This window comes from Mytilus trossulus, unplaced genomic scaffold (genome assembly GCF_036588685.1).
Source record: "Mytilus trossulus isolate FHL-02 unplaced genomic scaffold, PNRI_Mtr1.1.1.hap1 h1tg000233l__unscaffolded, whole genome shotgun sequence".
In the NCBI taxonomy this organism is placed as follows: domain Eukaryota; kingdom Metazoa; phylum Mollusca; class Bivalvia; order Mytilida; family Mytilidae; genus Mytilus; species Mytilus trossulus.
Genome location: NW_026963314.1, coordinates 2582976 through 2601554, shown reverse-complemented (window position 1 = coordinate 2601554; position 18579 = coordinate 2582976). Strand labels below are relative to the sequence as shown.

Sequence of the window (18579 nt, the reverse complement as noted above, 5' to 3'; positions counted from 1 at the left end):
TATTGTCTATAATTGATTACTTAGGTATACACTGATGTAATCATCAAGTAAACATAAGACCTACAGTAAGATGTGATTTAATATCTCAACCATCCAGTTTATTGTTTTATGAAGTCGAAGCAATCGTAAAAACGACATCGAGGCATCGTAGTGACTTACTAGTGCCTTCTACATTACCATGTTGTGGTTTGTATACAAGGTAACTGGATTGATTTATGTTGACAATATACGATTTGATTGTCTTCTGGGGATTGTAACATACAAAGTCTACAGTTAAAGACACACATGAAGTGACAGAACAAAAGGGATTATTACAAACAAGTTCTACAGTAATAGACACACTAAGTGACAGAACAAAGGGATTATTACAAGCAAGATCTACAGTAATAGAAACACATGAAGTGATAGAACAAAGGGATTATTAAAAGCAAGTTCTACTGTAATAGACACACTAAGTGACAGAACAAAGGGATTACTACAAGCAAGATCTACAGTAATAGACACACATAAAGTGATAGAACAAAGGGATTATTAAAAGCAAGTTCTACAGTAATAGACACACTAAGTGACAGACCAAAGGGATTATTACAAGCAAGGTCTACAGTAATAGACACACATAAAGTGACAGAACAAAGGGTTTATTACAAGCAAGATCTACAGTAATAGACACACTAAGTGACAGACCAAAGGGATTATTACAAGCAAGGTCTACAGTAATAGACACACATAAAGTGATAGAACAAAGGGATTATTACAAGCAAGGTCTACAGTAATAGACACACATAAAGTGACAGAACAAAGGGATTATTACAAGCAAGGTCTACAGTAATAGACACACATGAAGTGACAGAACAAAAGGGAGTATTACAAACAAGGTCTACAGTAATAGAAACATATGATGTGACAGAACAAAAGGGATTTTTACAAGCAAGGTCTACAGAAATAGACACACATGATGTGCCAACAAAAGGGATTATTACAAACAAGGTCTACAGTAATAGAAACACATGAAGTGACAGAGCAAAAGGGATTATTACAATCAAGGTCTACAGTAATAGACACACATGATGTGACGGAACAAAAGGGATTATCACAAGCAAGGTCTACAGTAATAGACACACTAAGTGACAGACCAAAGGAATTATTACAAGCAAGGTCTACAGTAATAGACACACATAATGTGACAGAACAAAGGGATTATTACAAGCAAGATCTACAGTAATAGACACACTAAGTGACAGACCAAAGGGATTATAACAAGCAAGGTCTATAGTAATAGACACACATAAAGTGATAGAACAAAGGGATTATTACAAGCAAGGTCTACAGTAATAGACACACATAAAGTGACAGAACAAAGGGATTATTACAAGCAAGGTCTACAGTAATAGACACACATGAAGTGACAGAACAAAAGGGAGTATTACAAACAAGGTCTACAGTAATAGACACACATGATGTGACAAAACAAAGGGATTATTACAAGCAAGGTCTACAGTAATAGACACACATAAAGTGACAGAACAAAGGGATTATTACAAGCAAGATCTACAGTTATAGACACACTAAGTAACAGACCAAAGGGATTATTACAAGCAAGGTCTACAGTAATAGACACACATAAAGTGATAGAACAAATGGATTATTACAAACAAGGTCTACAGTAATAGACACACATGAAGTAACAGAACAAAGGGATAATTACAAGCAAGGTCTACAGTAATAGACACACATGAAGTGACAGAACAAACGGGATTATTACAAACAAGGTCTACAGTAATAGAAACACATGATGTGACAGAACAAAAGGGATTATTACAAACATGGTCTACAGTGATAGAAACACATGATGTGACAGAACAAAAGGGATTATTACAAACAAGGTCTACAGTACTAGAAACACATGAAGTGACAGAACTGAAGGGATTTTTACAAGCAAGGTCAACAGTAATAGACACACACGAAGTGACCGAACAAAAGGGATTAGTACAAGCAAGGTCTACAGTAATAGACACACTAAGTGAAAGAACTGAAGGGATTATTACAAACAAGGTCTACAGCAATAGACACACATAAAGTAGCAACACAAAGGGAATTATTACAAACATCTTAAGAATGAAAATGGTTCACATTAAAAAATGATGAGATATCAGTCATTAAATTTTCCTGAAAGTCTTTAACGATATGACTAGTTACTTTATAATTGTATTTGAATATATAGAAATTTACGGTATTTCGCGTAGAAGACATCACGAATTTGATGTGAACTGTATTTTTTTTTAAAGGTAAAGCTACGCATGTCTATAGTATATTGTTAAGAATAAAGAGTGGGATCTGAATAAAAGACGTAGTGAGATATTCATGAAATTCAATGTTCTAAAAATAAACAGCATCTTCCAAAAACAATGACAATAGATAAAAATAACAACACACAATAATGTGATCATAGTACACGGATGCCCTACTCGCACTATTGTTGTCTATGTTCAGTAGACCGTGAAATAGGGGTCAAAACTCTTATTTTGCAACACAATTCAAAAGATCATACTGAAGGAAACAAAGAACTTATGGTAAAAAGTTAAGCCCTTAATCGTCCCTAGAATGAAAAAAAAGTAAAAAGTAAAATACTGAACTTCGAGGGAAACTCAAAACGGAAAGTCCCTAATCAAATAGAGAAATCAAAGGCTCAAACACAGCAAACAAAAGGATAACAACTGTCAATATTCCTGTGTTTGTACAGACTTTTTTAATGTAAAAAATGGTGGATTGAACCTGGTTTATAGCTTGCTCAACCTCTCCCTTGTATGACAGTCGCATAAAAAAACAATATATTGACAACGATGCGTGGAAAAAACAAACAGACATAAAATGTATAGGTAAAAATGCAAAACATACAGCAGCCAACATTGTTTTATAATCTGAATCACTTAAAACAAAAATATGTAACAAAGAAGAACAAAATGGCATATAGACCGAGCATATTAGCAAAAATTAAAGACAAGCATACACAACTTTACCATAAAGTACAATTACACAATGACAGGATGTATAAGTACAAAGCCACGTCATACATGTAACAAAGAATCGTAATCGATTTCTGTAATAATATTGACTAATTGTACTGTTAAGTTACTATTAAAATATTTAATAAAATGTTTCAAAATTACATAACTTTACATATTATCTGCTTCTTATTTCACCTCGTACATTTAATTACTACCCTCAGGAACTAAGCAATGAGTTGTACATTTGTGATTGTAATTACTTTCGACATCGTCCTGTTGCTTTATTACAAAAGAACCAATAAGCAGCACGTTATTAAAAAGTAAAACCAAATAAAAGTGATACTTGACTTGTCACAGCAGCTAGGAAAATATAACCTCGGGGGAAATACAGAAGAATTATTACCTTTAACTGTTCATTAAAGTCACATAAAAAGTGAAATGAGGAATTTCCTCCAGAAATTTTATCTGTTGAGTAGGCAAATATCTCTGATAATAGTTAATTAAACGCGATAAAACATGTCTAACCGGATAGGTAACATAACAGTTATAATAATAACAACATTAATATTAATAATGATTCGTTCTTTAATTTCCATATTATAACAAAGAAGTATTTAGCGGAGTTACTTTAATTACTTTTAAATTCAATAACGAGAGTTGATATCAAGCAATATTCAATTCTCACGAGTTTTTATATATGTTTCTCTAACGGTAAACATCTTTGTATCTAATAGTAAGATTTGTGATGAAATAAATAGAATATCTCCGTTTTCATGTAGGAACTGTACAACGTAGGGCCTTTGGTAGGCATATATGACCTAACGATTTGCTAATAAAAATGTCGCAATAATATCAGAGGAATTTAGGATCGCCAAAGTATCTGTAAAGGATCTCTAGGTCACAGTGTCAATAAATGTAGGCTACGGAATACATGTAGATCTTAGGTTCGCCACGGAATGTTGTATCCCTGGATCGCAGGCTCGCCAAAGGATAGCTGGTATACATAATCGACATATGAGCCAAGAACGCTAAATCACAGGCTTCACAAAGGCATGTTAGATAGAGAGGTCACAGGATCAAGAAAGGAATATATGATCACTGTGTCAAAAGCTTGAAAACACGAGGGTTCAAACATAAAGCTGAAAGATATCATTATTCTAATTATTAGACAAGAGTAATAACAACAGTTGTACCATACATTACAAATGTAATTACTTGCCTATTTTTTTTTATAGTAGGTCGTGCATGACATACTTGCCACTCGACAGGAAGAAAATAATAATCAATTTAACTATTTCAACATTTAACTGGAGTAAATATTGGCACTTAGAATGATTAGTCATTCAATAGTGGAATTGTTTATTAATATTTCTGTGTTTGTTCTCTCAGTGCCATTCTATGTTTGAATAGTGTTTTTCGATGATCAATTGCGCTTTCTGGTATTAATTACTCGTTTGTGCATCTATAGAAAAGTATGTTATATGATATATTGGAAAACTATTGCTTTTGTCATACGTCAATGAAATTCAATTAAACTAATAAAATACAGCTAAATCAAACTTGAGAGACACTAAATCGCTAATTGTATTGAACAATGAGTTTATATATGCGTGCCTTTGTTTCTGCTGAAATGCATATCAGATTTAAATATCAAATACAATTCATTGTACAAATATAACTCATTTGTTCAGTTTTACATAAATAGCTGAATAATTCGATTTAAAATCGATTTTGGTTTCATTTTTTCTAGCAGCAATTTGAATTTCTGAAGCTCCTTAATTCTTCTCTGGATTAAAATGACATTAAAATGCAATCAACTTACAATGACATCTATATGTAACATTCTTTATTTTTATAAATTGTTTTAAAACGACTTCAAAACCAGTTCGGTTAGTGAAACGTAAAAACGTACAAATGAAAACTCGGAAAAATACTGTAATAAAAATACAGGAAACACAACAGTTAAAGCGATAAACAACGACAGCAAACCGGATTTATTAACATTTATATGTGTCCTCCCAATATCACAAGAACCATAACTGATGAACGGTGAAAGTGAAAATCGTCAATATCAAATTTTACCTCCATTTTGTCACCAGTATCAACATATTAAAATTTGAAAAGCTTAGGTTGAATGGTTCATGAGTAAATGTACGGACACGACTGGAAAAGCCATTTTTCAATCTTTCAAGAACCATAACTCCTGAACGGAAAAGTCAAAATCGTCATTATTGAACTTGACCTCCATTTTGTCATCAGTAACAACATATTAAAATTTGGGAAGCTTTAGTTGAACAGTTCATGCGTAAATTTTTGCACAGACACGACTGGAAATGCCATTTTTCCATCTTTCAAGAACCATAACTCCTGAACGGTGGAAGTCAAAATCGTCTTTATTGAACTTGACCTCCATTTTGTCATCAGTAACAACATACTAAAATTTGGGAAGCTTTGGTTGAACAGTTCATGCGTAAATGCACGGACACGACTGGAAATGCCATTTTTCAATCTTTCAAGAACCATAACTCCTGAACGGTAAAAGTCAAAATCGTCATTATTGAACTTGACCTTCATTTTGTTGTGTGTAACAACATATTAAAATTTGAAAAGCTTTGTTCGAACGGTTCATGAGTAAATGTGCACTGACAACATTTGGTTGCCGGCCGCCGTACATCCCCACAGCAAAAACCGACATTTTTGTCACAAAAATCCGGTTAAAAATGGATCAAATCATATTTTTTTTCATTAAAAGAAAGCTTTATATATTTCAACGAGACTGCAACACAAAATGTAATCGTTCTACTGCGTAAAGTTCACACGTTTAAGATAATTTGTTATTATTCACTTATTACAAATATCACATTTTTTTTGGTGACGTCATAATCAACGACAATTGTGAAAATACTGCTGCAGTTAAAAACAATAATTGGTATTAAAACTAATGGCTTTGGAAACGTATACCATTGCTAAATGTAGATTTGCTTCACTTTTACGACATTTCTATAGGTTTCCTGCATTTTTTCGAGACTTTAGAGAGAATTAAGAGAATACTGACGCTCCATTTTTACACCATTTTCTTTTCCATTTATACGATTGTATAAAAGTTTAACACTACAATGTATTCTTATGACATAACACATTAAGTCGATAAAACTCATCCAGTTCTTATCAGTTACACACTATGTAAAATTATAATAAAAAAAAGTATTTCTCAGTTAGATAGTGACTTTTCTGGTTTTATTAAAAGAGCAAAGAAAACCTTTAGTGATAAAGAAAAAAAGTGAATTGTATTTTATTTTTGATTGCAGTTATCTTGTGACATTTTCATTCGTTATAACTGCAAATGCATACATGTATTATAAATTCATTTTATACACTGACTACCATATGCTAAGTCAAAATGTCTTATTGTTATTTTCTCTTAATTCATCGAACAACTTTACAACGGTCATCCTGTTAGAAACCCGGACCATACACGTATGATTGGACTTATTAGTATATACGCATACATGTATCATAAACGCGTATAGTACAAATACCGAAATGGCTTGAAGCATATGCTTGCGTTCTGTTTTTCAACGTATGAAATAAGAATAAAGCTCAAGTGTATTTATTATAAAATGAACCAAACAGACGTGAAGAGAGTTGTTAACGTAAGGGCACGGGAACCAAACAAAATAGAAAACCGTATCGACATGCAATAAAATTGGACATGCGGGTCTTCAACACTATCTAGAATGTTGCCTTTATAGTATACCACGCTGTATATCTCCTTGTCGTAAAAATAGAGAATTTCTTTAAATTTAAAGAAACTATAACAGAAATGTCAGCAACAATCCTCTATCTCACAAAAATACTAAGATATGAAAAAAGACAACCACAATCTAAAGTTTTTGATATGCACATGAACATTCTCAACCCTCCGCCTCCGAATATAGTCCGGGACAATCACAACTTACGATGTAAAACATAACAAAACATCTTAACATGTCGAATGGATTATACTTTGTTTCCCAACACGCGTGCTCTATATGTCATAACACGGGGTCCCCAACGGTGACTGACTTGTGAATCAAAATATGGTTACTACATTCCTTCTTCTAACCGACAATAAACCCCTTGCCGAAGGTGTCATCCGGTTGGCAGTGCGGGATGTATTAAGTACACAATCACGTCCGGTCAGAGTGGGGACGTAAAATCCAATGCCTCGTGTAGAGAGAGTAGTGTCACGCTCTCAGCATGTAAATAATTATTGTAACAAGTCTTTAAAGGTGTAATACCACCAAATCATGGTACGTCACGAAAGTAGGTCTTAAAAAATATTCCCTTGAATTTGACCGTTGTAGGTAATTAATCCTACATTTTATTGCAGTAAAACTATTTCTGTGTCATAAACATATGTCTTGGGTATTTCAAAACACCATCATTTTTTATTTGTGATTTCTATAGAAAATTTTGTAATCTTGAGGTTACATGGTGACTAAACCTTGTACACAGATAGAATAAGGGGAGACATTTGATTGGTTAACTTCCAATGATGGTTATTTTCTTATATGCAATGAAATGTTATGTGAAACTTTTTTCTATAGAACTAGACAGGATAAAACTTTACTCATGCCAAGTATTTCTTTATTTGAAACAAAGATAAATTCTGCACATTTTTTTGAAAAGTGCAAATTTAACAAAGACTAATAGGGGAAAATCAATGGTGGTATTACACCTAAAGGGTCTGTCGGTAGCCCGTTGTAAGCAGTCTATGGAAGAAGCGAATCGATATAAACGTGTCATATATCAACGAACGATATTGTCTTATAATATCAACGAGTTACATTGTGGGAAATTTCAGACGAATGTTAACATTTGTAGGAAGAACGGCAGATTTCCCCAAATAAAATAATGACTCTTTTCTTAAAACAGGGTGACAAATTTTACACTGACATAAACTTTTGCTGTTAACTAACTTCTGAATGTATATTTAGACTAAATTGTTGTTTATATTTGAACAATAAGTTTTAAAGTTAGTATTTTCTTAATTTTTCTTTGCCGAAAACAACATTGTCCGCATGGAATGACTGCATATTTACAATTGATATAAGACAATAGCGCTATATGATATAAGAAACGTTTTTATCGATTCCCTTCTTTTATAGACTGGTAAGGCTGAACTTCGGTCCCTATTCAATGTACCCTCGTTTTCCGTGGCAGTCCAAATTTTCCCGACATTTAACCCAGTTGATCTCCATTACCTATCGCACCTATTGCATTTTTTTTTATTTGTTCTCGTCCTGAACATGTATATAATCATACGTTTTTTGATTGAGTTAAGTCTGCTAATTGATATTTTATCGTATGTTTTTATATGTTGTGATGTTATGCTATTGTTTCAGAAAAAGGGAGAAGGTTTGGGCCCATTAAAACGTTTAATCCCGCTGCAAATGTTTGCACCTGTCCTAAGTCAGGAATCTGATGTACAGTAGTTGTCGTTTGTTTATGTAATATATACGTGTTTCTCGTTTCTCGTTTTGTTTATATAGATTAGACCGTTGGTTTTCCCGTTTGAATGGTTTTACACTAGTAATTTTGGGGCCCTTTATAGCTTGTTGTTCGGTGTGAGCCAAGGCTCCGTGTTGAAGGCCGTACTTTAACCTATAATGGTTTAATTTTTAAATTGTTATTTGGATGGAGAGTTGTCTCATTGGCACTCACACCACATCTTCCTATATCTATGAAACATTTGCCTCTGAAATTTAAGGAATCTACACTTAATCAATCAATCCTAACATGGGTATACATGGTATAGGATAAAAGCTTATTAATACATGGTATAGGATAAAAGCTTATTAATACAAGTTTAAAGTTACCTGTTTGCTAAACAAATAATTTAAATTGTTAAGTGAGACAGTATCTCGTATGGAAATTATCTATATTAACTCTCACCGCTTGAGTTTCTACAAATAGTTTACTAACATATGTACATATATGCAATGTAATGTTAACTAATGTGTTTTTCTGTATACCTTTGTTTAACTTAGGAGATACCAGAATAAAATGATATATAACTAATTGATAACTAAACAGTTATTTAATTGTTGTCCTGGTTATTAGATTTAATTGTTTGAAATTATCCGTGTAGGCGTTCTATGTATACTTTTTTAAATAGTCCTACTCGGAAAATATAATTATCAATATAAATGTAAATAAATATAACAAACAAAACACAAATAAAGAAAAAAAGATAAATTATTCATCATTTGTCAGCTTTCACTATAATTTGAAGTTAAATAATTTATTCTCTTGGCGACTCCATCAATGATTTTCCAATCTACGGGAACCAACTTCATGTCTGTTCCACGGTCTGTCACCTTAACAATCGAGGCATAAGCCGGTTAATGTAGAACTTATATATGTATTGGTTATATGGTTTCTACTTTAGTCAATTCACCAGTCACAGTCCGGAACTAATAAATCAAACTCTACAGAGAACACAGAAACATTTATCAAGGTTCGCTCAATCTTGTCTGGTCCTTCAAGACACATTAATTGAATTTCTAAGATTAATTATAGTGTTTGATAGTTGTGTGTTGTCTCGATCTTTGTATCTCTTATTAGTTTTAACTGTTTCATTTCTTGTTTCTCGATCTTTGTATCTCTTATTAGTTTTAGCTGTTTCATTTCTTGTTTCTCGATCTTTGTATCTCTTATTAGTTTTAACTGTTTCATTTCTTGTTTGTTCTAACTGTTTAAGTCATTCAAACTTCGTGTATTACAGATATTTTCCATAAGATTGTCCTTTTCTCAATCCTTAATAAAAAAAAATCCAAATTGGAACTCTAGCAAAATAAAAGATAAACTAAACAATTTAAAAAGAAGATACGTTATACCACAAGAACGTCAGTCGCGTCAGGTATTGTTTCTTAGGTCAACCATCCATGGCATGTATTGCTTTCAACGTCAGTCACGTCAGGTATTGTTTATATATAACATCAGTCCGCCATGCCAGGTATTGTTTCTAACGTTAGTCAGCCATGTCAGGTATTGTTCATAACGTCAGTCACGTCAGGTATTGTTCTTATAGTCAGCAACGTCAGATATTGTTTTTGACGTCAGTCACGTTAGGTATTGTTTATATCGTCAGTGGCGTCAGGTATTGTTTCTACCGTCAGTCACGTCAGGTATTGTTTCTATAATCAATCGCGTCAGGTATTGTTTTTGACGTCAGTCACGTTAGGTATTGTTTCTACTGTCAGTCACGTCAGGTATTGTTTCTATAATCAATCGTGTCAGGTATTGTTTCTTTAATCAATCGTGTCAGGTATTGACGTGATCCGCTTCAGATATTATTTATATTGTCAGTCACGTCAGGTATTGTTTCATCTTTTACACATGCAAAAAAACTTTAAAAAAATAGTAAAGAGAAAGAAAATTATATTTAAAAAGAACTTATATGAAACATTTACAAATTTGCAAGAAAATGACCCGAAAAAATATAGGGAACTCCTTAAAAAATTAAAAAATGATGACACTAAACAGGATGATTGTTCAAATATTAAATTAAATAACTATGAAGAACATTTTCAAAATCTTGGTAAAGCTGAAAAGTATGATAACTCTTTTAAAGAAAAAGTTAAAAAAAAAAAAGATATAAATATGCTTAAGAGTACTTAAGAACATAAAATTTGTACTGATAGTCCATTTTCAATATCAACAGTAAAGAACTGTATAAAAGAATTAAAATCAGGGATAAACTAAATAAATATTGCACTAAATGTTAGTTGGGTATTAATACAAACAAAACTAAAATTCTAGTTTTTTTTCAGAATATCTATAAACAATCCCCACCCCTCTTGTTCAATTATAATTTTTTGACTGAAGTAAAGGACTTTAAATTTCTAGGGAATATTATTAACTATAGGGGAAATTACAAAAACTACTGAAGAGCTGTCAAAAAAAGGCATTAAAGTTTTATTTTTATTGAGAAAATATATGTCCAATTTTAATTTTGTTCCCACCAATTTGTCATGTGAATTATTTGATACTCTTATAAGACCTATTTTGACATACAACTCTGAAATTTGGTTTATGGATCTTTTAGGGCATCTAATAGAGCTGCAGTAAATAATTCTTTTTGTGATACTCTTGCATTAGCAGAAAAACATCCTTTTGAGAAGGTTCATTCTAAATTTTGTAAAGCAGTATTAGGACTGAAAAAGACAGCCACTTACATAGGTGCTAGATCAGAATTAGGTAGATTTACTTTGGACTCTTATATAAAAACTCAAACACTCATGTATTTTTATAGAATAAATTGTAATGATATTAATCCCCTGGTTAAAGAATCTCTACAAACAAACATAAATTTACATTCAGAAGGAATTTATTTCTTGGTACTCATTTGCAGATAAAAAATTTAAAGAAATGAAAATAAACCCAGAAAAACACTCTAATAATAATGTACCTTTTAAGCAACCAAAAAAACATGTTAAAATGTAATATAAAAAAGTGTGTTTCAGAGGAATATGAAAAAAATACTTTAATTAAAATTTCAAAAATGGATTCCACATCCAAACTTTGTTTTTATGGGAAATTAAAAACTAATTGTCAGTCTGAGGAATATTCAAGTTGCAATAATTTTATACATAGTCTTGTTTGATTGTATTGCTTGACCCTCATGGGTGTAATTTTGCAATAAAGGTTATAAATAAATATGTTTAAACAAGACAGGTATTTTTTCTAACAACGTCAGTCACGGCACGTATTGTTGCTAACGTCAGCCAGCCATAAAACGTATTGTTTCTATTTTGATTATCCCGAAACAAGTTAGAGTACCACTAACAGGTGTAGTTATGAAATCGAGAATTGAGCATCTTGCATATAATCTTATTGTAATAATATCAATTTGTAAAACTTAAATTTAACCCATATGATGACATGTATGGTTAGCTCGTACTGGACCATACGCGTATACTCATACGTTCCGACCGTACGCGTATGGTCGGACCGTACGAGTATACTGTACGTATACGGTCCAGACCGTACGCGTACGGTCCAAATACTCATAAGGTCTGGAACATATACTCACGATTTCAAACATAAACACTAGACGTATTTATACATTTCGTACGCTTGAGAATACAATATGGTTTCAAAAGTGACAAAAAGAGGATTTTGAGGCTCAAAATGTAACTTTCTTGTTTATTTTGTAAGAAATTACTTGCCTTAAAACATCGCAACTCAAAGTAGAAAGCGTGAAATCTAACCCTTCAAAATATTTTTCAACGTGCAATGAAAATTATTGTTACAGACGAATGACATTAGAATGAAATGTGTATTGCCCCCTTTTTTACCCCCTTTTTCTGTGGTATATCGGATGTTACTTATGATCTTCTTGATTATTATAATTGTTCATTATTGAAGGAATTGATTTTTATTGGTTAAAAGACATGACTAGAATATTAGATGACGATCTTTCCGTTGTTAATAACAAACATCAATCGGACGTATTAATTGATTTCTCGTGTCTATTAATCAAATTAAGCTGTAATCAATTTGATATTTACATAGTTATGTTTTACATAGTCATGTTTTACATGCGATTTGCTAATTGCGATGCTATTTGTTGTTTGCAATGCAAATACTTACTGAAGATATAATAAGCAATTTATTTTGAGTTTGAAAAATATTCCAAATCTATTGGAAATTTAATTTGAAGTTTTATTATTAGGAAATACATGCATATGTCATATGTATGGTAATAAGATCAACGTATGTGTCTCTGTTGTTAGCTAATGAGAGGTTTAAAAAAGGGACATTTCTGAAATAGTTGACAGGAAGATGGGATAGTTGGATGTTTGACATGAGGGTGGGATAGTTGGAGGTTTGGCAGAAAGATTGGATAGTTGCAGGCATGGCAGAAAGATGGGATATGTTTGACAAAAGGGTGGGACAGTTGGAGGTATGACGGGAGGATGGGATATTTAGGGGTTTGACAAGAGGGTGGGATAGTTAAAGGTTTGACAGAAGGTAGGGACAGATCGGGGGTGACAGGAAGATGGGATAGTTGGATGTTTGACATGAGGGTGGGATAGTTGGATGTTTGACATGAGGGTGGGATAGTTGGAGGTTTGACATGAGGGTGGGATAGTTGGAGGTTTGACATGACGGTGGGATAGTTGGATGTTTGACATGACGGTGGGATAGTTGGAGGTTTGACATGACGGTGGGATAGTTGGATGTTTGACATGACGGTGGGATAGTTGGAGGTTTGACATGAGGGTGGGATAGTTGGATTTGTGACATGAGGGTGGGATAGTTGGATGTTTGACATGACGGTGGGATAGTTGGAGGTTTGACATGAGGGTGGGATAGTTGGATTTGTGACATGAGGGTGGGATAGTTGGATGTTTGACATGACGGTGGGATAGTTAGAGGTTCGACCGAAGGTAGTGACAGATCGGGGGATGACAGGAAGATGGGATAGTTGGAGGTTTGACATGAGGGTGGGATAGTTGGAGGTTTGACATGAGGGTGGGATAGTTGGAGGTTTGACATGACGGTGGGATAGTTAAAGATTTGACAGAAGGTAGGGATAGTTAAAGGTTTGACAGAAGGTAGGGATAGTTCGGGGGACGGCAGGAAGATTTGATAGTTGGATTTGTGACATGAGGGTGGGATAGTTGGATGTTTGACATGACGGTGGGATAGTTAGAGGTTTGGCAGAAAGATTGGATAGTTGCAGGCATGACAAAAAGATGGGATAGTTTTAGGTTTGACAAAAGGGTGGGATAGTTGGAGGTATGACGGGAGGATTGGGCAAATTACAATTAAAACAGCGATATCAATTATTGAGATGTTATGTTGGCTAATATTACTCACTCGATTTATTTGAGTTATAATTTAATGCATATTACTTTTCTCGTTAGATTTGTTGTTTTACATTTGTAATTTCATTGCCTTTTATAGCTTATTATTCAGTATGGGTTTACTTATTGCTGAAGGTCGTACGATAACCTACAGTCGTTAAAGTCAACGCTTTTTTTTATTTCCGGGGGGGGTCTCATTTGCCGTCATGATACAGAATCTACTAAATTGTTATTCAGTCAACGATCTACCGAAGGCTGTATTCAGACCTTCTCTCAAAAAGCCCGTTCGGAAATTGGACTGCATGTGTCTTCTACGTATATAGATAGCGTCTCGCTCTCTGCAATGTTGGAATCCTTGCAATATTTCGATGATATGCAAAGCTTAATTTCTGAGAGTTTATGACATCAGTACTTGTTAGTGGCATTGTAAAGCTCCTCGATACCCGTCGATCTGCTATACAAAACAATTATATTGAAACTATTGTTTATAAGCTCTCGTCCTGATAAGCATCAAATATTTGCCACTGGAAGCTAAGTTAACAATAATCAATCATTTAACATTCAAAAATCATTACAGAATTCGATCTTTTTAAGTACTATGAATCAGAAATCATCTTAATTGTTGATCACCCACACCTTTCTTTGCAAGTTTTTGGTGGGTAATGAGTTTTTTCCCCATGTTTTATATTTAGTGTCGAAAGGCCGGTTTTATTTTTTGATATACTGTCATGGAGCCACAGTTACATTGCATGACGAGTGTAACTGTTGCTGTAATATTAGAGCCAAATCATGATGACATTAACAAACTTCAAACTACATGTTCGTAAATAGTGATCAAAGGTACCAGGATTAAAATTTAGTATGCCAGAAACGCGTTTCGTCTACATTAGACTCATCAGTGACGCTCGTATCAAAATATTTATGAAGCCAAACAAGTACAGAGTTGAAGAGCATTGAGGATCCAAAATTTAAAAAAGTTAGGCCAAATATGGCTAAGGTAATCTATGCCTGGGATAAGAAAATCCTTCGTTTTTTAAAATTCAAAATTTTGTAAACAGGAAATTTATAAAAATGAACACATTATTGATATTCATGTCAACACCGAATGTTGACTTCTGGGCTGGTGATACCCTCGTAAACTGCGTACAAGATACCTCTAGTTTATTTCATAGATACTACATCGTATTTAAATTATTCTTATTTCCAACACACTTACACTCATACACTCACTTGGTATTAAAAGACTTGGTTAACTAGCGACAGTCTCTCTTCATTTGAAAATGCTAAAAATGCATAAAACATGAGTAAATATTGATTTATATACCTATAATATTACACTGCTGTAGGTCGCATAAACTTTAATAGTAAATTGTAGTTCAGACTAACTTTTTAAATTTAGAATTCTTACGATTTCCGAGCCAAAGCAAAGTTTACCTTTCGATTAAACCTAGAATGCATAATTGTATAAACTTGACAAAGCACTATTACATAAGTCTTTAATAATAGCAAATTTATTATGTAGGAGTATATGCTTTGTGTGCCAAAAGTTTTGTTACTAACCAAGGAGTTATGAAGATAATATATGTAGATGATGTCGCTTGTAAAATAGCAATACAGCAAGAAATTTAGTATTACGGATACGGATGCATGTTTAATTCTTTGCAATCATTATGCAGTTTTGCTGTACACTATTATGAAATCCATTTGAACACTTTAATCTCCACATTGAAGATTATCATTTTCTATGAAAGCTGTCAATGAAAGTCATTACCGGTTCAATCTATTTGATTTTCATTTTTTCCTGTATAATTGCGTGTTATTATACTGATATAAAGCTCCATTAATTTCAAAGATAGTCAATAAAGTGATTAGCTTAAACAGCAAACCGGATCGGATTTGCTTTCTTAATTCAAAGATTTCATCTTGTCTTACATATATTTCAATAAAACAGCAGATTAACTGAATGATATACATGCATGTGTTGTAACTAGATTTAACATTCTACCACTTTTTATAGAAAGCTTTTGAAAATATTTTAGAAGCAAAACAGTTAAATAAAACAGAGAGGTTAATAAATATTTTGTTTATTCGTTTTGCCATTCTTTTAATTTATTTAACTTTTCCTCTTACGCAATTTGGCGTTTTATAGGCACACACATATGTTTGTATAGATAAATACTAAAAAGCATAAATAATCGCAATATTTGAATATACAAATGTAATACCACGTATGACGATAAATAATGATAGAACGTCTACGATAAATAATGGTAGAAACAGTCCACGATAAATAATAGTTACAACAGTCCTCGGTAAATAGTGTTGGGAACAGTCCACGATAAATAATGGTAGAAACAGTCCACGATAAATAATGATAGAAAGTCGACGATAAATAATGGTAGAAACAGTCCACGATAAATAATGATAGAAAGTCCACGATAAATAATGTTAGAAACCATCCACGATAAAATTAAAATAATGATAAAAACCATCCACGATAAATAATATTGGGAACAATCCGCAATAAATAATGATAGAAACAATCCATGTTAAACAATTATAGGACCAGTTCAAGATAAATAATGGAAGAAGTACAAATGTAGTCAATGATAAATAATGGTTTAAGCAGTTCGCGATAAATATTAATAAGAACAGTCCACGATGTATAATGATAGAAACTGCAGTCCACGATAAATAACGATTAAAACAGTTCACGATAAATATAGAAACAGTCCACGAAAAAAATAATGGTAGAAACAGTCCATGATAAATAATGGAAGAAACAGTCCACGATAAATTATGATAGGAACAGTCAATTATAAATAATTGGTAGAAACAGTCCAAGATAAATAACGATAGTAACAGTCCACGATGAATATTGGAAGAAACAGACTGAGTCCACGATAAATAATGGTAAAAACAAACATTTTACATCATGTATGTATAACTGGCGGTAGTTGGACACACAATATTGTGAAAAAATATCAGTGTACTTGTTCGGCGGACGAATTACTGTTTGGTGTATGGGCTCAGATTAAGGCACAGTAAAAGGAGGGGAAGGTCTGGTCGTAATAAATGACTTCCAACCATAGGCGTTCCTGTTTGGTGTGTGGTCTCAAATATAGGTACAGTAAAATGAGGGGAAAGTCTGGACTTAATAAATTACTTCCAACCTTAAGCGTTACATGTACTATTTGGCGTGTGGTCTCAAATTGAGTCACAGTGAAACGAGTGGAAGGTCTGGACATAAACAATAACTTCCAAATTAGGCGTTACTGTTTGGCGTCTGGTCTCAAATTAAGGTACAATTAAATGATTGCCATTTGGAAAGTCTAAACTTAATAAATGACTTCCAACCTTAGGCGTTACATGTTCTATTTGGCGTGTGGTCTCAAATTGAGGTACAGTGAAAGGAGTGGAAGGTCTGGACTTAATAAATAACTTCCAAATTAGGCGTTACTGTTTGGCGTGTGGTCTCAAATTAAGATACAGTAAATGGAGGGAAAGGTCTGGACTTAATAAATAACTTCAAAATTAGGCGTTACTGTTTGGCGTGTGGTCTCAAATTAAGGTACAGTAAAAGGAGGGGAAAATCTGTACGTAATAAATGATTTCCAACTTTAGGCGTTACATGCACTATTTGGTGAGTGGTCTCAATTAAGGTACAGTAAAAGGAGGGAATAGTCTTAACTTAATACATTACTTCCAACTTAGGCGTTACTTTTTGCGTGTACTCTCAAGTAAGGGTACATTAAAAGGAGGGGGATGGGAGTCTGTAGAATGAAAAAAAAGTTATTTCACATGCGAGATAACAGATGGGGAAATTCATATAAATCACAATCATCTATGTAATAAAAAAAAGTGTTGTGATTCTGTTGACAATTTTAAGAGCTTCAGGCAAATGTGTGACGGTCACCTCACTTGCGGCCGAATAAAATGACAAAAACACGTTATGCAATCAGGTTTTAAAAAAATGTTGTATACTCTAAATATTCATATAACATGGGTTACAAACACATATGGTATTGTGATAGATTCCGATTTACACGTGTTAATAGTGTCCACACAATATTATGTTTAAGATTGACATATGCATAACGTTATGGGTAAAAAAATGTAGATCAAAGTTTTGTTGTAATAGTTTCACACAACATATGTTAACTATAGTAATGTAAGAATTAGTATAGAGTCACATATAGTATATGCTACATAAACTACAGTTATGTGATTGTAGATTCAAGATACATAGGTTAAATGAAATAAAGTTAGAAATCTGATATCCAAACTTAAATGTATCACACATGTTAAACAAAAATAAAAATGACAAACGAATAAAATATTAAGTGATTTTATTCATTTTATTTTTATGATTATTAACGTTGTTTGGCGAAAGTTTAGAATAGATATATGTAAATGTGGTACGAGTACCAACGACAACTCTACATTAAGAGGTCTTACGTTTTAAAATATCTTGGAAAAATTGTTACAGGCGTGATAATATGAAGTGCCTTATACTCAACTATAGAATACAATGAAAAAAGGCACGTTTGTTATATCTAGTAGACAGGATTAAATTCGAGCAGAACCATAACACTTATTTATAGACATCGAAAGCCTTGAAAATGTAAAAGTCACTGATCAAGTCAAGTTAAGACATTTTACACCTCAAAACGGCAATTATATTTGCATGTTTCATTTTAATATGGTAAGGTTTA

At 33.0% G+C, this 18579-nt stretch overlaps 1 protein-coding gene across 1 annotated transcript in view; it reads right to left on the bottom strand.

The window, feature by feature from the left end:
• Nucleotides 1–18579, bottom strand: part of LOC134701185 (cationic amino acid transporter 3-like) — a 43828-nt gene that overhangs the window by 23794 nt on the left and 1455 nt on the right. The gene's annotated exons all lie outside the window — the stretch shown is intronic.